The 22,694-nt window shown below is 36.6% G+C and overlaps 2 protein-coding genes across 4 annotated transcripts in view; one reads left to right on the forward strand and one right to left on the reverse strand.

Moving 5' to 3' along the window:
• LOC142352235 (nucleoporin p54-like) overlaps positions 1–22,694 on the forward strand; it is a 608,913-nt gene that overhangs the window by 458,586 nt on the left and 127,633 nt on the right. The window lies entirely within an intron of this gene.
• Positions 1–22,694, reverse strand: part of LOC142352233 (sec1 family domain-containing protein 1-like) — a 354,741-nt gene that overhangs the window by 132,890 nt on the left and 199,157 nt on the right. The gene's annotated exons all lie outside the window — the stretch shown is intronic.

The following is a 22,694-nucleotide window of genomic DNA, read 5'->3' on the forward strand; positions in this document are numbered from 1 at the left end:
CACACTTTTTAGTGTCAAGTTCAGTAACACTTTACTACTCCGTTTAGATATCAGTCTTTCTCAACGTTATGTTTTCGCTCATTTGATTCAAGTCTTGTGGAAAAAACTTCAAGAACCCCTAATTCATCCATTATTGTTTCAACTTTATCATTAACTTTGAATGATTTTCTCAACAAACTTTTTTGCAAAGCGCACCAATGTTTATTTCTGAGTGTGCCACTCACTAAAAGAATGCTACTCCCATTTTAAAAGCAGGTCTCGTCTATTTTGGATCAAATCATGACAACGGGACGTCAAAGGGATTTTCAGATCTTTAAAACGGTCAGGATGACAAAGATATTTTGATTTATGACCGGGTTTGTTGGTCGTTAAGCTTGTACAAATTCGCTATTTTGCTGAAACAGCCTCGCATGTTTTTGGCTTCCAGCTTCCTTTCCAATAAAGTTTTTGTAGTCTGTTATATTTTATTTCCGATTTCGAATATTCTTCTTTGTTCCCGGTGAGATTCAGCCCGAGCTTGAAGGTGGAATTGTTTGCTCTGTGGTTGAACCCCACCGTGAATAATTAAAAAAGATCAGACTTCAAAATTTTAATTGAAAGAAAGCTAGAGGTAAAAACAATGCCAGGCCGTTTCAGCAGACCATTGAAGTTATACAAACTTGGTGAGCAACAAATGAACTCATAAAGTATAGGTTCCTCATCTTTCTGACGGTTTTGTCCTTTAACCGTTTCAAAGATCCAATAGAAGGGCCCGGACTGATTTCTAACAATGCTGAAAGGAATAAAATATGAAATTGGAGGCTGTGCAATGAAACTCGACGGGAGATTTAATCGTCAAAGATAAAAACAAAGAAGAAATGGATAGATTCGGGGTTCTTGAATTTTTTCACCTGAATTGAATGAAAAAGAGTAGAAGTACCTGTTACAACAATTAGGCTGAGTAGCAATATTATAGTGAGCCTGACAATCAGAACAGTGATGTAGAGGCACAAAAACTGGCAGAATATAACACCGATATTTCCAAAATGGATAACAGAAGTAATTATAAAAAAACTGTTATATATAGACAATGAATTAATAAAATAGTGTCGTTTCACGCTTTGATATTATGGTTATGCCGGTCTATTGGTTGTTGCGAGTTGTTGTTAATTTGTTTTTAGGCTAGCAGGTTCAGCAGCAATACTAGACCTTTCAAAATGAATTATTCATAGACGATAGATTTATAGTTTTTTTTGTTTCTTTGTTGAGATTGTGTTTTATTCCTGCTTTTCCACATTTATATTTCGATGTGAAATTTTCAGATTTTACAAATAGCTTGTTCCTTGCAAGCAATTAAGGTAGCATCTCTTCGAGTTTTATTGCACAGGCTCCCAAATCACAGTTTTTAGTATCAAATTCTATAAAACTTTGCTATTCCCTTTAGATATAAGTCTTTTTCAAAGGTAAGTCTCCGCTCTTTTGATTCAAGTCATGTGGAACAGACTTCAGGAACGCATAATTAATCCATGACTGTTTCAATTTTATGATTACCTTTGAGCGACTATCTCAACAAGCTTTTTTGCAAAGCTCACCCTTCCTTATTTCTGAGGCAGCCACTCACTAAAAGAATGCTATTCCCATTGTAAAAGCAGGTCTCGTCTATTTTGGTTCAAATCATGTCAGCGGGACATCAACGGGATTTCGAGATCTTTAAAACGGTCAGAATGACAAAGAGATTTTGATTTATGACCGTGTTTGTTGGTCGTTAAGCTTGTAAAAATTCATTAGTCTGTTGAAACAGCCTAGCATGTTTTTCGCCTCCAGCTTCCTTTCCAATAAACTTTTGGAAGTCTGTTACGTTTTATTTCCGATTTCGAATATACTTCTTTGTCCCTGGTGAGATTCAGCCCAAGCTTGAACGTGGAACTGTTCACTCTGTGGTTGAACCCCACCGGAAAAATTTTTAAAAAATCAGACTTCAAAACTTTAATGGAAAGAAAGCTAGAAGTAAAAACAATGCCAGGCCGTTTCAGCAGACCATTGAAGTTAAACAAACTTGGTGAGCAACAAATGCACTCATGAAGTATAGGTTCCTCATCTTTCTGACGGTTTTGTCCTTTAACCGTTTCAAAGATCCAATAGAAGGGCCCGGACTGATTTCTAACAACGCTGAAAGGAATAAAATATGAAATTGGAGGCTGTGCAATGAAACTCGACGGGAGATTTAATCGTCAAAGATAAAAACAAAGAAGAAATGGATAGATTCGGGGTTCTTGAATTTTTTTCACCTGAATTGAATGAAAAAGAGTAGAAGTACCTGTTACAACAATTAGGCTGAGTAGCAATATTATAGTGAGCTTGACAATCAGAACAGTGATGTAGAGGCACAAAAACTGGCAGAATATAACAACGATATTTCCAAAATGGATAACAGAAGTAAGTATAAATAAACTGTTATATATAGACAATAAGTTAATTAAATAGTGTCGTTTCACGCTTTGATATTATGGTAATGCCGGTCTATTGGTTGTTCTTCTTATGAGGGTTGTCGGAAGCCAGTCCAAGATCTCCTATTTAAAACAATACAACGCTATTGTAGTCAATTCAATCATTGCAATCACAAAATTCATTATCTGTTTTGTTCAGTATAGAAGAATCGTGGAGGAGGGAAGGCTGCACTGAGTGTTTGGCTGCTTATCCTTTTTCATTTGCTTATTCCTTGATGTTCCATTTTTATTTTCATCCTTCCATTCTATTTCCCTATGTGTGCTATATATATATAGGTGCTTTCCTCTCCACTTGTTATTTATTTTTGTGACTGGGCCGTCTTTACACTGTCTGGAGGGGAACAGCTTGGAGTGCAGCATCCGGCTACTAAGTGCTACTCATCATGCCCTATTTCTCGACCTACATTCATCGATGCCGGATGGTGTACACGGCCCTTTATTGTTTTTTTATTTTAAGAAGAGAGAAAAAAATAGAAGAATCACAAGACAGACGGGCCCTTGAGAGTTCATAGGATTAAAAATGAGATATAGCATTTTCGAATCATCTCCCAAAAAAGTTTACTTATAGTGGATTCGCAAGTGAAGAAATTGTGTTGCAAAAAGTTCAACATCCTTTGTCTTCCCGGAGGTCAAAAACGACACTTTCACAAATTTGTTCACCCTAGAAAGCAGTACAAGATAATTGTTTTGTTAATGGGTGGTCACGCCTTCTTAGACAAAAGAAGTAGAAACCCTTCTCGTGTTTACTTCTGTTGGCGTTGCAAAAGAGATAATGGAATTAGCTAATCTTCTTTTGACGCGATCTGACAAAGTATTCATTCAGAATTCCAGAAGGATGAAATAGAACTTTATTCTTCTAGGGGTCTCTTTTGGCAGTATTTCAATTTCATTTCGCTCGTGACCCACCCATTTATTGTATAATTTTGTACTTGGATTTCATCTTGAAGCACAGTCCCCAATTTCCAGCATTTCACCGAAATGTAATATAACGTGCACAAAACTGAGTTCTACAGAGTACAAAACGAAATAAATTCAAAAGTTGCTTTCATCTTCGGGTTGACTTATCTAAATGACACGGTGCAAAATCAATTTAAGTGTTTAACAAAAAGTTTAGCTTGATTAACTTGTCTTTGACTAATTGAATTTAAGAGATTTTTCGCACAGCTTCCCATATCACAATTGAGCGTTTACTGGCTGTTTAATTTCCAATGACGGAGTAAAACACTCCATAGAAAAAATAGACTTCGATATGAACTAAGGTTTACCGTAAGGTTGACTTGTAATTTTGAGTGCTCCACTAACTATAAAAATTTGTTATTCAGTTTAGACTCCCATTGTAAAATTACAAATTCACTCAGTGGTTGAAATCTTGTCAAAAGAGTTCCAAAACCAAGACACCTTCATAACCATTGACTTTTTCTCTTTCGTCAGATTGCTCTACAGTTCTTTTAGGCCCATTATGCACTTTTTGCAACCATCCCCGTCAAATTGACATAAAAGGTATACTGTATGACAACAATTTAGTTTTGGTTATTTCTCGAGATTGTACAACTTGATAGTCGCCTGAGACGGCGTCATCCGTAGTTCTGCCTCTAAGGTCTTTTTAAAATATTTTTTACGTCTATTCGAGTTTCTTTCCGTTTTCCAATGTTGTTCTTTTCAACAAAATAGGATTGGAGTTACAAACCAAAGAGTTCCCGCTGTAACGCTAGAACAATTATTATATTCGTCTTTCGAATGCTTAACTGTGTTTTTGGATTTCATTTTTAAACGCAATACCTGTAGTTTTCAGAATTTAATTCGAATGTTGCAGTCATTGTCGGTTTGACTTATCATTGATGCAAAATCAAATTAAATGTTGTACAAAAAATTTAGCTGGGTTATTGTCTTTAGCTAAATAAAATTTAGATATTTTTTGCACAACCTCCCAAGTCCTAATTTTGAACGTTCCACTAACCGCAAAAAAATGCAATTCTGTTTAGATTTGAACCCATTGTAATAGTACGGCTCAAACCTATGGTGCAAATCATGTCAAACGAACTTCATTACAAAGACACTTCATAATCAACGACTATTTCTCATTTGTATATACGCTCCATCAGATATTCTAGGATCTTAGTACAGTTTTTTGATACCAACCCGGTAAAAATGACAGATAAAACATACTGTATGACGTCACTGGTTGTTGCTCCTTGAAGCTTTACAGTTTGACAGTCGGCTGAAACAGCTTAATCCTTGTTTTTGTCTCTAGCCTTTTTTTTATAATTTTTAAAGTCTGTTTCGGTTTCATTCAGTTGTTCAGTTTTTTGTCTTTTCCTCCAAGTAGGAAGCTGCTCATTGACCCAACAGTTCCCCTTTTTACGCTAGATTATTTTTTTAAATATTTTTAGCGATCAATTGTAAGAGTATTTTAGTATGATTTTTCTCATGGCTCATCCCTTTGTTGCTTAAATGCCAAAATTTGCAATTGTCAACATTCGGCTGCTATTCAAAAGAAAACGCACATTAAAGAGTTCTTAAGAGTAAAAAACGAATGGGATTGAAACTGTGCTTCATCGTCAGGTTAATTAGTATTGATGCACAAAGGAATTAAGCGATTTACTTGCTTTTGACTATTTTTCTGCCGAGCTTTTTAGCGATCAATTCAAATAGTATTTTAGTATGATTTTGCTCATTACTCGTCCGTTGGTTGCTTAAATGCGTATTTTGAGTTTATCTTATAGTCAATACATGCAATCATCAACATTTGACTGCTATTCAATATAAACCGATCATTAACGAGTTTTTCAAGGTAAAAAAAAGCAAATCAGATTCGAACTTTGCTTTAATTGTCAAGTTGGTTTAGCGTTGATGCACAATTGAATTAAATGTTTTACAAAATTTTAACAATAGTTTTTGACTAATTTTTCGTTGGGATTTGTTGCACAACTTCACATTTTACTTTTTTGAGTGTACCATTCATACCACACACTAAAATATCGTTATAAAAGCTCTCAGTAGGATTCTTTATTATACTCAATGAGCAAACTTGTTTTTGCTCCTCAAGATTATACAATATCGATGGTCTCAGCACAACTTTTTGTCCATCCTATTTTTCATTAAAGTCTTGAAATCTCTTCAGTTTCGATCCCGCTTTCCAATTTATCATCTCCCCGGTTGCATCAAACTCAAAAACTAAAAAAATCCTGCCTTACGCTAGATTAAAGCATTTCTTTTTGTTAAAGGACGAATTTAACAGTTTTTTGTTTCAATGCGCTGATGACTTGTCCGTTTGTTTTTTAACTCTATATCCGGAGCTTTTTTTCGGCCTAACCATTGGAATTTGAAAAAATTCGCTGTCTTCTATTACAACTCGCACCTAAATTAATTCTTCAAAGTGAAAACACAGGGCAGATTCGATCTTTTTCATCGTTTGGTTGATTTAATATTTATGCGCAATCGATACAAATGCTTTATAAAGCTTTAACACTTCTGTTCGATTAAAACTTTGCCAAGTTTTTGTTGCATAGCCTACCATATTAAATTTTCCAATTCAATAAATTTTTGCTACTATAATTGTATGGCTACACTCGTATGGTTTAAATAATGTCAAACAACGTTCAAAAACCATAAATCAAACATGACATTATCTTTTTCGTAGGATTGCTCTAAGCTTCAACTGCTTTTCTTAAGTTCTTTTTAAGCAATTTTTTTATGCCAGCCCCATTAGAAGGACAAAAACACAATTTTTGTGTGCAGTTGTTCGCAACATTTATAGTTAGAATGTGCTCCTGTCTCTCGTTGTTCAACTTCTCATTCAGAGTACTTGTACTACTACTCCTATTGTATATATATCTCTTCTCTTCTGGTTCCAATTATATCAAACAGATTTCATGAACACTTTACCTTCCAAGATATGTTGTTTTTCTTAGGTTGCTCTAACAGCTCCTCGTATGGTCTTTTTAATTTCTTTATTTCACTGCCATCAGATTGACGACGGAAACATTTTTCGAGCCAAATTTCTTGTTGCTCCACGTAATTATAAAAATTTGACATTCTGCTGAAGCGACAGCACTTTTTTTCTTTCTGCCGCCACTTTTGGTTAAATTTTCTGAAGTCGATTCATTTTTCATTTCTAATTTTCTTTTTTTTCTCCCCTGTTTCGAATATAATAATCTTCTTATTTACGTTGTAAAACGCATTTACTCTTTTAAGTGCTCAGATTTAACAGTATTTTACCGTAAGGTTGATTTGCATTTTGCACAGTCAAGTAAATGTCTGACAGAGTATTTACATGTAACTTCAACTAAATATACTTTTTTGGGATTTTATGCAAAGAACCCATTTCACCGTTTTAGACAATTTAGACAGATATTATAGCCAATACCTGCAATCATCAACATTTGGCTGCTGTTCAATATAAACCGCATAATAAAGAGATCCTCAGTGTAAAAAAGCAAATCAGTATTTCAGTATGATATTTATCATGGCTCATCCCTTTGTTGTTTAAATGCTAAAACTTGCAATAGTCAACATACGGCTGCTATACAAAAAAAACGCACATAAAAGAGTTGTTAGGAGTAACAAACGAATGGGATTGAAACTGTGCTTCATCGTCAGGTTGACTTAGTATTGATGAACAAAAGAATTAAATGATTTACTTGCTTTTGATTATTTTCCTGTCGAGCTTTTTAGCGATCAATTGTAATAGTAGTTTAGTATGATTTTGCTCATTACTCGTCCGTTGGTTGCTTAAATGCGTATTTTGAATTTATCTTATAGTCAATACATGCAATCATCAACATTTGACTGCTATTCAATACAAACCGATCATTAACGAGTTTTTCAAGGTAAAAAAAGCAAATCAGATTCGAACTTTGCTTTAATTGTCAAGTTGACTTAGTGTTGATGCAAAAATGATATAAATGTTTTACAAAATTTTAACACTAAATTTAGGCTAACTTTTTGTTGAGTTTTGTTGCACAGCTTCACATTTTACTTTTTTGAGTGTGCCACTCATACCACACACTAAAATCTGCTACTCCTATTGTAAAATCACGGCTCTGCTGGTTTGGTTCATATCATGTCCACCAGACTTCAACACTTTTTCATATTCCATTATTCTTTTTTCTTAGGATCATTATAATAGCTCTCAGTAGAACTTTTTATTAACTCTTTGAGCAAACTTGTTTTTTCTCCTCAAGATTGTTCAATTTTGATAGTCTCATTACGACTTCTTATCTCCATCCTCCTTTTCTTTAAAATTTTGGAAGTCTCTTCAGTTTCGATCCCGCTTTCGAACTTTTCATCTCTTCGGTTGCAACCAACTCACAATTTTATAAAATCCTCCCTCAGGCTAGATTAAAGCATTTCTTTTTGATAGCGGTCGAATTTAAAAGTTTTTTTGTTTGAATGGGCTCATGACACGTTCGTTTGATATTTAAGTTTAAATTTGGAGTTACTTTTTTCAGCTTAACCCCTGGAATTTGTAAAAAATCGCCGTCTTTTATTACAATTCGCACCCAAATTAATTCTGCAAAGTGAAAAAACAAAGCAGATTTGAATATTTTTTTCATCGTCTGTCGTCTGGTTGATTTGATATTCATGTTCAATTTTTACAAATGCTTAAAAAAATTTAACACTTCTCTTTGATTAAAATTTTGCCAAATTTTGTTGCATGGTCTACCATTTTACATTTTCCAATTCATTGAATTTTTACTACTACCATCCTATGGCACTCGTATGGTTCAAATAATGTCAAACAACGTTCAAAAACCACTCGTCAAACATTACATTCTCTTTTTCGTAGGAGTGCTCTAAGCTTCAACAGCTGTTCTTAAGTTCTTTTTGAGCGATTTTTGGATGCCAGCTTCAACCGAAGGACAAAAAACACACTTTCTATTCGCAGTTGTTGCCATTCCTTGAAAGCTTGATGGTTTGCCGAAACGGTTCAGTACGTTTTTCTCCAGCCACTTTTTCATTAAATAAGCAACGATTGCGCTTTCCAATCTTTAAACACAAAGAATTAAAAAATCTTCACTTAAGCTAGAGAAAAATTCTTTGGTCAAATTTCAAAAATATATAGTTTGAAGGTGCTTATGTCTCCCATTGTTCAACTTCTCATTCAGAGTACTTTTACTACTACTCATATTTTAAATGTATACTTCTTCTCTTCTAGTTCAAATTATGTCAAACAGACTTCACGAACACTTTATCTTCCAAAACATTTGTTTTAATTAGGTTGCTCTAACAGCTCCTCGTAAGGGCTTTATAGATTTTTTTCATTTCACGGCCATCAGATTGGGAAAGGAAACATTTTTTGAGCCAAATTTGTTGTTGCTCCACGTAATTGTACAAATTTGACATTCTGCTGAAACAACAGCGCTTTTTTTCTTCCAGCCGCCTCTTTTTGTTAAAATTTTTGAAATCAATTGATTTTTTTTTTGGTTTTCTTTTCTAATTTTCTTTTTTCTCCCCTGTTTCGAAAATAATAACCTGCTTATTTACGCTACAACAACGCATTTATTCTTTTAAGTGCTCAGTTTTAACAGTATTTTAGACTGATTTTGGTCATGACTCCTCTTCTGGCTGTTTAATTTCTTATGATAGAGTAAAACACTCCCGGGAAAAAATAGGCTTCGATTTGAACTCGGGTTTACGGTAAGATTGACTTGCAAATTTGACTCTAAGGTCTTTTTTAAGTATTTTTTACGTCTATTCGAGTTTCAATCCGCTTTCCAATATTGTTCTTTTCATCAAAATAGGATTGGAGTTACAAACCAAAGAGTTCCCGCTGTAACGCTAGAACAATTTTTTATTCGTCCTTGGAATGCTTAACTGTGTTTTTGGATTTCATTTTTAAACGCAATACCCGTAGTTCTCAAAAATAAATTCGAACGTTGCATTCATTGTCGGTTTGACTTATCATTGATGCAAAATCAAACAAAATGTACAAAAAACTTAGCTTGGTTATTGTCTTTAACTAATTAAAATTTAGATATTTTTTTGCACAGCCTCCAAAGTCTTAATTTTGAACGTTCCACTAACCACAAAAAATTGCAATTCAGTTTAGATTTGAACCCATTATAATAGTACGGCTCAAACCTTTGGTGCAAATCATGTCAAACGAACTTCATTACCTAGATACTTCATAATCAACGACTATTTCTCATTTGTAGTAATGCTCTATCAGATATTCTAGGATCTTAATTCAGTTTTTTGATACCAACCCGGTAAAAATGACAGATAAAACATACTGTATGACGTCACTGGTTGTTGCTCCTTGAAGCTTTACAGTTTGACAGTCGGCTGAAACAGCCTAAACCTTGTTTTTGTCTCTAGCCTTTTCTTTATAATTTTTAACGTGAGTTTCGGTTTTATTCAGCTGTTCAGTTTTTGTCTTTACCTCCAAATAGGAACCGACTCATAAACCAAACAGTTCCCCCTTTTTTGCTAGAACGTTTTCTTAAATATTTTTAGCGATCAATTGTAAGAGTAGTTTAGTATGATTTTTCTCATGGCTCATCCTTTTGTTGCTTAAATGCCAAAGCCTGCAATAGACAACATTCAGTTGCTATTCAAAAGTAATCGCACATTAAAGAGTTCTTAAGAGTAAAAAACGAATGGGATTGAAACTGTGCTTCATCGTCAGGTTGATTAGTATTGATGCACAATGTAATTAAATGATTTACAAAATTTTAATACTTGCTTTTGACTATTTTCTTGTCGAGCTTTTTTGCGTAAGTGCTGTATAGTGCAAATTTGTGGTGCAAAAGATTGCTACTTACTTCTATTGAAAAAAACGGCTCGGTTTCTTTGGTTCAGACCATGTAGATTGGTTTTCAAGACCCTTTCACCATCCATGACAATCTATTTTTTGCAGGATCGCTCTAACAGTTCTTCTTTAGATCTTTTTAAACGTTTTTTATTCTACCCCTTAAGAATGACAAAGAAAAGATACTTTTTGACCACAATTGATGCTGCTGTTTTCCATTGTACAAGTTTGATAGTCTGCTGAAATGGCTTGACACGTTTTTGCCACGAGCTTCCGTGTCATTAAAGTTATGGATGTCCATTCAGTTTTGATTCCGCTTTCCAAATTTTTCGCCTCGTTCTAATCCATCTCACAATCCAACCAGTTCTTCTCTTACAATACTCTCGATTGTCCACTCTCGATAACTTTGATTGATTTTTCCTCTGTAAAGATTAAATTTTTGCTTGATTTGACTGCAGTTCTTCATGGTGATATTTCCTTGAACATTTTTTCTGATTGTTTTATTCAAAATCTCGTTGTCAACACTGGAGGACCACTAAGTTTGATACTTGATACGGAAATTTAACTTTGAATTTCGATAGAAATTGCAGCTAGGTTTGTGTCTTCATTTTTGATTAAGGCTTGATAAAAAAAATCCATGTTTAATTTTACGTCGGGTCTTTCTAGAGTGAATTTTACACCTTTGTGATATATATTCACATTTTCAAAGTAAACTTGAGGAATCTCTTTCACGGTATATACTAGTCATGTTCTTATTCTACGCGAAAAAACTATTTGGTATTTTAGATGAAATCAAAATTTACATGATTCCTACTCAATACTCTTTACTGTGAAGATAACGTGTCGTTTGCATTTAATGCACATTGCCCTCATGTTACGAGTTTTGCTCTTCCATCTTTCAGAGAGTTTCTGTTAGACGTTTTCTAGATAATTTATCAAAAAAGGTGAGGATCACGGCAAAAAACACTCATGGAAAAGCATTTCAAATACGTGGATTGCGTGAAAATAAACGTTAATTACAGCTGGTTTCGAAAAGTTTCTTCATAGTGCCCTCGAAAGCTTCACAACCCGCCATTGAAGGACAGCACTAAAAGAGTAATCTCAATCCCGTCCTCTACAGGTACACTGGTCTACAAATTTTTAACATCGAGGGGTAACTTTTGCTCATCTGCCGCCAAAGTGACAGTTTCTAGACCAGCATAGACATCTTTTGAAATAATCTCAATGCAATTAACTGGTATCTACTGGAAAAGCGGTTCATGATTTTTGATTTTGATTTGATTTGACTGCTACCGGGTTTCGACAGAAGTCCGAAACGGAGTACCGTTTTTTCGTACTCCAGCTAGTAAGTAAGGTCTGCGCAATTGCAATCCTGTTGTCCTTAGTGTCTGATAAAGTTTCTCATTTATCTTTTTCTGTTTCTTAAGTTGCTTCAAACTGCTAATGATCGTCCTCTCCGTTATGAGAATAATATCGTCAACGTCCAAAGAAGATGGATAAAACTCATTGACACCGAGGATCTCATTAAAATATCCAAATATCTTCTCATCTTCATCAATTGAAAAAACATTTTTTACCAAGCGGTTGAGTAAGTCAATTTCAATCTTTCTGAAATTCTTGAACTGTTTGACCCCTATATCAGTTGGTGTTGGTTGCACATCTGGTTGGGTATCATTTCAACGGAGACTCAATTTCATACAAGATTTCACTATTCAATCAATTTCACCTCACAAATCAATTTGGAACGATGTCTCATTTCGTTTTTAAGGTTGCGAACAATTGATTGTAGATGTTTTTTTTTCACATGTCCCCAAAAATATCTTTATAATTCTCGATTCTTTCCCAAACAATTTACTGTCATGTTCCACACAACCTATTCTCTCTCGTGAGATTTTAATCTGAAAACTATGCACCACTTCTTCTGTAAAAACGTTGTTTACTACCTTACCACATTTTTGTATAAAATACAAAAGTGAAATTGGTAATTGAATTAATATTTTGAATTATATTTGGAGTATAGCCGCGACAAATTTTTGTGAGTTATTATATTCTTTCGTAGATATCCTATGTAACCATAACACGAGCTCATTCTTTCTAAATTTTAGTTGTTATTGTTATAGATTTTCAACTCTTATTGGTTGGACGTTATACCTGGAGCCTTCTGAGAAAACTTTGTCCAGATATGTTTGCATCTCTGACAACCACAGCAGAGTTGCCATGTGCAGCATTTCAAGTGATTCAATCTCTCGCTGACTTAGTTGAGCTTTAATGTTTTGTTTTTGAGGGCTCCAAAAATCAAGAAGATTTTTTCATTATCAATTCCGTTTGTATTTTTTTTTTGAAAAAACATTCTTCTCTTTTTCTCAAGTTTGGTTTTCTGCAAGTTAAAGAGTTTGGTCTTTCGTGATTGCTGTTCGTTTATTTCTAGCAGCATTTCATTAATATTGCGCACTATCTTGGAGAGAGTCAGGTGTTTATTAATTTGAAGATACATTGCTAAAAACAGGGCATTCATAAGCCCAAACTATCTTCTGTAGGACACCTGTGAACCTGCGACCTTATGACAGCCGTCCACTTGAAAGTCCCACAGCTAATCAAATCTGTTTTCGAAGGCTGAGGCAGTTCAGCCGTATAGCACAACTGGTGAAACAAGGAATCCGTATAAACCCAGTTTCAAAAACGTTTTCTCTTTGTAGGCTAAACACTGTCTGATGCTGTATAAAATTTTGTTTGCCTTCAAGAGGTGATTCCATATTTGTGCTGCCCACTGATAATAATAATTTTCACTGATAATAATTCAAGAAATTTAACTTGAATGGGCGAATGCAAATTATAGTCAGACAGCGTTTGAACTGACTCTTGTCCTCGAATTTTCAAATTTATGCATTTGTCTTTTGCCAGTTTGATCTTGTTTTGACAAACCTATTCACAAATTGAATTCATATCCTTCTGGACCTTGTGCTGGGTTTTATCTATCGCTTGCATCTTCAAATCGTGTGCAGTTAGGAAGCCAGCAATCGTTGAGTCGGAGAGCGTCCAGCAAATCGTTTATTAATATGCAGAAGAAGACAAGACAACGATGGTTACTTCCAGAACCCCGGACCTTGTATTGCCTGCTCTTGCCTGCAGGTTCCTTTCTTTTGGAAAGTTGTAAGGGACTTCAAGAAAACACAGCAACTTGGAATCAGCTGACGTGGTAAAATTGTTTTCAACGTTGTCTTGGGTGATTTTGCTGAAGGTTTTTGAGAAATTTGAGTAGAGGGTCATTATGCCATTGTCGTGCATTGATAAATTTTCTCATTTATCTCGGTCAAAAATGACAGCTCGTTAATACCGTCGTTAATGTTGGTGTTCTATCGGGGATTTGAAAGTTTCAGAAATTGCGCCCAATTTAGTTCTCACACTCATTTCTCAAAATTTTGCTGTTCATGGTTAGCAAAGACACCGGCCAGTAGTTTTCTACGTTTCTTCTTTTAGAAAAATTTGTTTGATTTCCGCAATCGTCCAAATTTTTGGGTTGTTTTTGACATTAGACATTAATAATTTTGGCTCATTCATTTGGCTCATTAATTCGGCCGTCCTCTGACAGAAGATGAGTGAGTAGCCGTTTGGGCCCCGTACTTTTGCGACGTCGAGCAATACAGCAATCTGGTCTATTTTCTTCATGGAGACGTTAAACCTTGTTGGTCTTGGTTTCTTGGTTTGTATGCTTTTTACTTCGAAGTACCCATTGATCGAAAACACAGATTGGAAAAACACGTTTAGTAGATTCACTGGTTTAATTGATGTTGATGCAGATTGTTGATCTTTGACTGCGACTTTTGTAAGGCTTTCAAATTTTTTCAAGCTTTTTAAGTGCCTAAATATTACATTTGTGTCTCTTGTTGACATCATTTCTTCCTGGTAATGAATTTGTCTAGTTCAACTGCTTCTGTTACTATGATCTGCATTTTGAGAACAAATGTTTTTCAATAGTTTGTTGGCTTTTGCATCTGAATTGGTTTCTGAGTTTTAAATTTATCTAAAAGGTTTGACAGGTTGGGTATGATTCAGGGGCAGTGATTACCAATTCCATGTTAACCTGGGTGCAGCAGTGTCAATCAGAGAATCGAAGAGCTTGTGTTGAGTTATTATTTCTTATTGGTAGGGCACATTGCGTTGAATTCTCTCGTTTCAGTGGTTTCGTTAGTCTGCAAATATCTGAGCTCTTCCGACGCTGCTGAAACTTTCTCTCGTCGGCTTATCACCAAGATTTGGGCATTCGACTAGATCTCTGATAGATTTGTGAACTTCATAATTGAAATACTTCGTAAATTGCCCCTCGGAGCAGGCTAAGAGGGATATGCTTTGAATAATACCGTCACCCGAAGTTTTGCTGACAAGGGTCGAGAGATCAATCGCTTGCTGATATTTTGTTTTTGAACAAGTCGACATCAGTTTTTTTGTCATCTTTTTTATAGCTGTTCCATTTCGCTTCCGGAAAAACAGTGTCACCACAAATGAGTGCAATGATATATTGGAACTTCAGCCGGCGTTTTGGCGTTTTTCTCAAGTCTTCTGTTTTGTTTCTGTATTTTCATACGGATATTGATTACTTTTCGTTTGTCTTCGAGTATACGTTTCCTTGCGCAAACATGTTTATAGTTTTTTAGTCGTTCAGAATTGATGCCCTTTTCACTGCAAACAGAACACCAAAAATGACTTGTTCTGTCGACAGGGAAGATGGTGTCCAATTTCAATTCAGATGACCCAAAAGACTCAATAATCTATATCTCACTCACGCAAATTGCTTCTTAGTCGGTGAGTTCTAGCATTAGTAAACTTCATTTTGTGTTCTAGACTCACTGAACTCTTGGCGTTTGCATGAAAAAAGTTTGGAAACCTAGAAAATTCTATGCGCTGTTTCTCTTGTTTCAAATTTTACGTGAGCGTTTAAAATCTCTAGGTTGGCGAACTTTCAGTTTTTCTCTCAGTACACCTTGTTCGAGAAGCTCTGTTCTCTTCATGAGTTAAAGATTCTATTACTTCGCAACTTCTTTTGATGGCGTTGGTAGAACATATAATTTTTTGCCGTTTAGTTCGAAACGGTTTTCGCTGCCGCAGCTAGAACCAAACTGGCATGCTAGAACCGATGTTCAGTAGACTTGTTAGGCATCAGAATCATTTCATTTTGTCAAAACTGCCCAGTCTTTTCATCTTTCTGACTGTTATGGTACATCAATAACTTCCTGAATTTTTTTCACCCATTCAACCGTTGCGACATTTTTGGATGTATTCTCGAGGTCGTTCCTGAATCTTATATGCGTATACTTTTCTGAATATTGTGATGCATTTCGCTTTTCATCCTGTCGGTCATCCCAGAATGAGCGCTCCTTCCATATTTTCATTTTTTGGTTGAACGGCTTTAGCCTCAGCATAGTTTTTGTCAACTGTACCGCACGTTTATTTGATGGAGTCATATACTTTTTAAGTTCACAAAAATTGTGAGACGAAGATTTTACATTTTTCTCAGGCGATAACTTATCTCATGTGTTTCGGCTTTATTCTTTTCCTTCATCTCACAAAAAGTCATAGAGTTCTGGCGGGCATACAACCGAATCTTCAAAACCCGGGCTTGATCGTTCGCACCAATAAAAGACGCAAATAATAAACATCTGCTCACCCAATGAAATTGCAGGGGAATTCAGGAAAACGTTCTTCCAAGCTAGGCACCTCCAACGGGAAACGTTCAATGGAGTTCACGAAGCTCACTTCAAAGCAACAGTAGTCTCTACCAACTTCTTCGAATTTACGGACAACGATCCCCTCTCTGAAGACTTCTCCCAATGCGAAATTTTTCGCGTTTCTAAAAACAAATCTCGCTCCTCTTCTTTCGATAATGGTCAGATACATTCTTAAATGTTGCAGAAAGTTGGCGCCAGATATTTAGAGATCCTACTAAAACTCTCTAATTTGTGCCTCAGAATTAATATCTAACCCTGGAACACCTCTAGAATGATATTCAGTAAAAAAAGCTGCCAAAATATCACACGAAGTCCTCTCTAGTTATCGGCCATTATCGATCGCTTCTCATATTGGAAAGATTTTTGAGCGAATGATCGAGCACAGACTAACTCGACACGTTGCATGTAATTTTCTCGAAGATCACCATGTAGATTTTAGATTTGGCAGGGGAAGAGTTCATTTAGTGTACCGACTACGCCTTGAGACGGAGAAGCTAAAAATAGCCTCTGTAGCGCCCTAATAATTATCAACATGAAAAAAAGCTTTGATAGTGTTTGGACCAACGGTCTGCCGTATAATCTCAAAGGCTATATAGTCAGCGGTAATCTTCTGAAGCTCAATGAACCATTCCTCCGAAGCAAAAAAGCTTACATTCAGACCGACTGCTTTTGCTCTGACGAAATTGAAATCTGATTTGGTCTGCCTCAGAGAAGCGTTTTGTCGGCGGCCCTTTTCATCTTGTTTATCAACGGTTTCTTGATCAGCCCGCACAAATTTTCAAAAATGCAGACGATACTTTGGTACTGTTTCATGCGGATTCGCCAGCTCACCTGCCAGACCAGCTCAAAAATTTGTGCAGTACATGGGAAGTTAGTGCTTCAACTGGAAAGGGAAAGTGAAGGATCAAAAACAGAGAGGATTTCATCCCACAGAGATAAACCTATACCGTCCACAATCTATCTTAACGGTCAATAATGCAAAACGAAAGGATTCACAAAAGAACTAGGATTAATCATCGACGGGAAATATACCTACATGAATCATCTCGACAATGATATCAGTAAAGGACAAAATTTAGAATGCAATCCAGCGGAAATATTCGAAGTGAAGGGGTCTCACACTTAACACTCAGACGCTTCTTTTGTAAACCGTTATCCAACCGCAACTCATCTATGCTTCCCCAATATGAGCACATTCTCACTTCAGAAATCTGCAATTGCAACAGAATCGCCTTTTGAGACCGATTTTCAAGAACTGCATGTCTCCGCTAATGTCTGCTTGTGGAGGCTTGCTCAGAGTCCCTCCACTAGAAATTCGCTTTCAGTGCAATAGCTCAAAGTTTCTTGCAAAATTAAAACAGAATCAGCCTATATAATGGCTGAAGCTCACTTCAACGGACTTGATCACGCGCGATCGACAGTGCGTCTCCTTCAAAGCTGTCTGAGAAGATTTGAAAAAGTCACGGGTAGCTATCCTGGTAGCTATCCTCTAGTTTATAGTACTCAGTCAAGAACTGCTTTCATCAATGAACTGTGGCTTTGAAGATGGTCCTCACTTGATAACTTTGCTGTCCTGAGAATATCCAGAAATACAATGTCAGACTGCCACAGCAAGAGTCCCCTAATCCTTGGAAATCCTTACTTAGCCAACAAAAAAATGCAGCCTTGTTTTTGGAAATACCCCTATTTTCGCAGAAGTCAAATGGCAACTGAGTCAGTGTGCATCAGATCTTTGTAAGTGCGGCTCAGCTGAGGAAAACTCGAAAAATTAATTCTATTGCCGTCTTTGGGACTATGGTTTTATTATCATTTCAGACCAGAGAACATTGAACAGCTCAATCCACTGACTTAAAATGACTGCCACATCTTCAGCAAGTTAATAGAGGCGACTGGAAAAGTGAACAAGCAAATCACACTGTGACTCACACTATGCATATTCATTTATCTTCTGCATTGTGCAGCATCTTGTGACGGCTTGCATTTCGTATTTGTTCAAATAATTGTTGCACAGAATCATTTTGAGCTGTCTCAGCGCTTTGATGCCGTTTATTGGCGCTTTTTATAGTCTTCTGTTGCTTGGTTCGAGATGCATACGAACATTACATGACACAAATGTATTTTTCATTGAACTTGCGGTGAGCGATTTCTTGCAGTTGGGGCAATTTTTGTCATTTTAACGCTCTCCGGTATGATGGGGGAAAATATAAAGATAGGAGAAGATTTTATGGGTAACCACATTGCGCAGAGCCTATATAATTAAATGAGTCTCCTCACAAAGAAGATGGGAAACAATTTGCAGTTTTAATCCAAACAAGAATATGGAAAAAATCCAATCACCTGTGATTGTTACTACACAACGAATAAGTTCACTATTTTTAGAATTAACTTCCTGGTATTCTACTCTCTCCTCTTGCTTTTTAGGCTTCTAATTCGGTTTTTGCTTTTTTGTGCTGGTCTTTCTGTTCAAGTTTGACACATAGTTTTAACAACTGGCTACTGTGATGTTAAGCATTTTTCAAATCGCTATAAACGCTGCTCGCACCGTCTCGTCCGCAGTACATAATGCCAATTTTTGTACCCGTGTAGAATCTCTGCATGTGATAGGGGGTTGGCTTCTCGTAGGAGTGTTCGGTGACCGTATTGTTAATCACGTCTTGCCATACAAACACTTCCTCGCTATAGTTGATTTTCTCTAGTGTTTTCTGGAGGCAACTTTTCGCTGGAAAGTTGATTGAGGGAGGTTTCTTCCGCTTGCAAGAAACCCAAAAAAATGCTACAGAACATCATCAAAGGTTTCCATTACGGACAAAAACCTTTTGTGTTGCACTACCTTATAAACAACACTATAACAGCTCATCCTTTCGACCCCCGAACTCCCCTGTCATCTGCTCAACTGCTGAACTAAATTCGGGCTTTGAAACAAATAGTAGGAGTTGTGTATTGCGAGCGAGACGGTGCACCCGGCATACAGTCAGAGCTGAAAACTCTGAACATACCGGTTGTCAACGTAGTCAAGGATCTCATATCAAACAATCAACGACAAGACAGCTCACAGAACAACGAGTACAACGAGCTTCACTGACATTCCTTAGAAATTCACTGTCTCGAAATTGTTATCAATAACGGTATCGACCTCAATAGACTCTTAAAGAAATGAAAGAAGCCGAAAAAGCAATTACGAAAAGCGAAACGACAGAAACTGGAAGAAACTCCATGAAGGACATTGAATAATTTATAGAAAGTTTTTGTGAAAATTTTTTGTTATTTAAATGTCCAGGCTTTGAACAAAACTTTGTATGGACGGTTCTTCTGTTGTTAAGAGACTGGATTTAGTTGTACAGACTCATAGCATTATCTATCCTTCTGTTCCTTGAGTCCCGCTTTGTTTATCCCCCTTAACAATTTCAAAAAGTTGCAATACGTGGAAGAAAGCGATGAATCAAACCTCGCCAAGATACATATGCGTCGCCTGTAATGTTCATATGCACTTTGAACCATGTTGTCATGGACCTACGCAAGTTGAGGTTAATGGTCTCAAACAAGCGCGTCAACTGGCAATGCATCTCTGTGTAAAATGTCTGAAAAATAATGAAAAAGAAAACTTCATAAAATGTCGAACGATTGACAAGATGAGTCAAAAGATTGAAACAGAAACGCAGAAGATCAGAAAAAATGCAGACAATAGAAGAGGGAATCACAGCAGTCGTTGATACAAGAGTGGATAATGCCATTAAAACTAAATGGGGAAAAGTAGATAAGAGCTATGCGGAAGCTGTTGCCGTCCAGTCAAGAAATCTAGGCGCTACATCCAAAACACACTCCAAAGAGCCACCTGACTTGGATCACAATATCAGAAAAAGCATTCGAATACAAGTGATTCCAGAAGACCCCGACAAATACAAAGCCAAGAATTTTGTCCCAACTACGAATGAAGTGAACGATGAGTTAAACTGAATAGGAGTGACAACCCAAATAACGGAGCTAAAACGACTTGGTAAATTCCGCAAAACCCGGAAAAAAACCACGGACACTACTTCCCACGCTTCAGACTGAACATGCTGCCAGATTAGTTTTAGCGAAAGCCCACAAAAAAAGAACAATTCTAGCTGAGAAAGGTGTGTTCATTTTACCAGCCATAAAAGAAGACGCAATTTAAGAAAATTTGTGTCCTTAAAAACGAAGAGAGCTTCTTGAGGAAAATGTTCCCCGCGATAAACTGAAAATTCGAAACCTCGAGTTTTTCAAAGATGGCAGGAAAGTAGATTTAGGAGGTAACCTTGAAGGATGGTGACTATGTTTCTTCAATATTTTTCTAATTAATACAAAAAACCTAGCAAGCCTGGAAAGTAGATCGAAATTTGGTAATGCAGTACTGCTCAATGACCAAAACATTATTTGTGCTTGCGAAACATGGTTAAACGAGCACATTTCATCGTCTGAACTACTCTTAGACAATTACACCAAATATAGATCAGACAGAAAACAGGATGCGGAAATTAACACTCACGGAGGGGCATTGATTGCCGTCAAAAACAGCCTAGCATCTGAAAATTTAATACTGACCAACCCGACTGTTCACTCACCTGCAGACTAGAAATTAACAACCTCAGCTTTTTTATTCCTGTGTTCTACAACCCCCCGAAAAGAAGTGGGTACACATACACAGAGGACTCTGAAACACTTCTGTCAGCCCTACCAAAAAACAGCAGAGCTATAATCGGTGGAGATCTTAACTTTTTGAACACAAACTGGCACAACTTCTCAAGTGAGGACACTGACGAACAAAAGTACTAGAACTCTTTGAAAACAACCTTTTCTTCAAATTGTTGGTTTTAACACCCTCAAAAACAACATACTGGACGTTGCCTTCTATCGAAATTGTTACATGCACTCCGCTCTTGACAAAAAATTCACAAAAATATTTAACTGCTCAGATCACAAGGCAAGCAGTCTTCTGGTTGAGTGCCCTCGTACAGATATGGAACCAAATTTGAGAACTCTTCGATGTTTTGGAAGAACTGATTACTCGAAAGTAAGCGAAATGATCAAAATTGCTGCCTTCAAACCAGTGTTTTACACAAACATAAACAACATAAACAAAGAAATGTACGACTTTTTGAACAAGGTAGCACAAGCAACGATTCCCAAAAAGGCCAGGCATAGGCAATCTCTACCACCTTGAAGTACACCAAGTACGTCCAATTTGATGAAAAATTTGAACCCTCAGCGCAAAGTCGTAGCGAACAAACCAACGTCATATCGGAAAAATATCGAAAAGAAATTTCGAAACGTTGTGACAGAGGCCGCAAAAAAGATCGGTGTAATTATTAAGAGAAAATAATGAGCACCAGAGACACCAGTGAGATCTTCAAACTTTTCAAAAGTGTTAAAAAGTCACCAAACGTCCCAAAAGTTCTAATGGTGGAAGATCAGCATCCTACATTGAAGACAAAGTAAATTTAATAAACGACATCATTCATTCTGTCCACACTCTTAAACATTCCTTTAGCATAGAAGACATCAATTCTATGAACACAACTTTTACAAACTTCTGTATATCAAAGCAAAAAATTAATAGAATAGAATCGGAGCTCAACATCACTAAGAGTAGAGGCCCGAACGGGTACCCCCCATTCTTCTACCAAAAAGCAGCGAAATCAGTGACTGATGTCTTATACCTAGTCTTATACCTAGAACATAAAGCGCTTGAAAAAATTCCCGGCCAATGGAAAATCGCATCAGTCACCCCTATTTTTAAGGGCGCCAGGAGGCTGGTCACGAAATATTGTCCGGTTTCTCAACTGCATACCGACAGTAAAATTTTCGAGAAATGCATGTACGAGACACTATATGAACACTTTGAAAAACACTTGAGCAACATCAGCACGGTTTTGTTCGAGGTAGATCTGTAACTACACATATGCTTTCCTTCTTGCAAAAGATTTACGAGGCAATGGACAAGAACACAAGTGACAACTTAGTGAACTTCTACTCTCACTTCTCCAAAGCTTTCGATAAAGGACCGCATATAGAATTACTCATAAAAGTAGGTTAAATTGGTGTGGGCGGCTGCTTCCTCGAAGTTTTGGTTGACTATCTCCACAATAGAAGACAGTTCGCCAGAGCTGATAATACAAGCTCCAGGATTCTTGAAATCACAAGTGGTGTCCGCCAAGGATCTCTTCTTGGACCCCTTCTGTTCTGTGTACTCATCAACGACCTCCCAGATGAACTAAGATTTAGCGATCCATACCTGTTTGCCGATGAGCTGCATATCCTCTCAATAGGATACAGTGACACCGAATTCCAGGAGGACATAAATGCAGTACAAAACTGGGTAGCGACAAACAAAATGGAAATTGCAGAAAAGGATTTAAACCAATATAACTTAAATCCATATTTGAACTCTGTGCAAGCAATCAAGGACCTTGGTATAAACGTCAGTAAGAAACTGACATGGTCGGCTCATATAAATGCTAGACTCAATAAATCAAACAGAGTCCTTTACTCGATAAGGAAGAATGTCGCGTATGCCGTAAAACCCTTCATAAATCTTGGATTATACATATCGCTGGTTCTGCCAGTCTTATACGGAATCAACTGTACCACGCCCTCAAAATCTGATTTGGGTTATCTTGAAAAACTCCAGCGGAAAGCAGTTAGGTGGATAACAGGACGAAACGAGCCCTATGAGAATCAACTGAGGCTTTTGAACATCTAGCCATTACGAAT

Source organism: Convolutriloba macropyga, chromosome 13, assembly GCF_964194025.1.
Source record: "Convolutriloba macropyga chromosome 13, txConMacr16.3, whole genome shotgun sequence".
Classification (NCBI taxonomy): Eukaryota; Metazoa; Xenacoelomorpha; order Acoela; family Convolutidae; genus Convolutriloba; species Convolutriloba macropyga.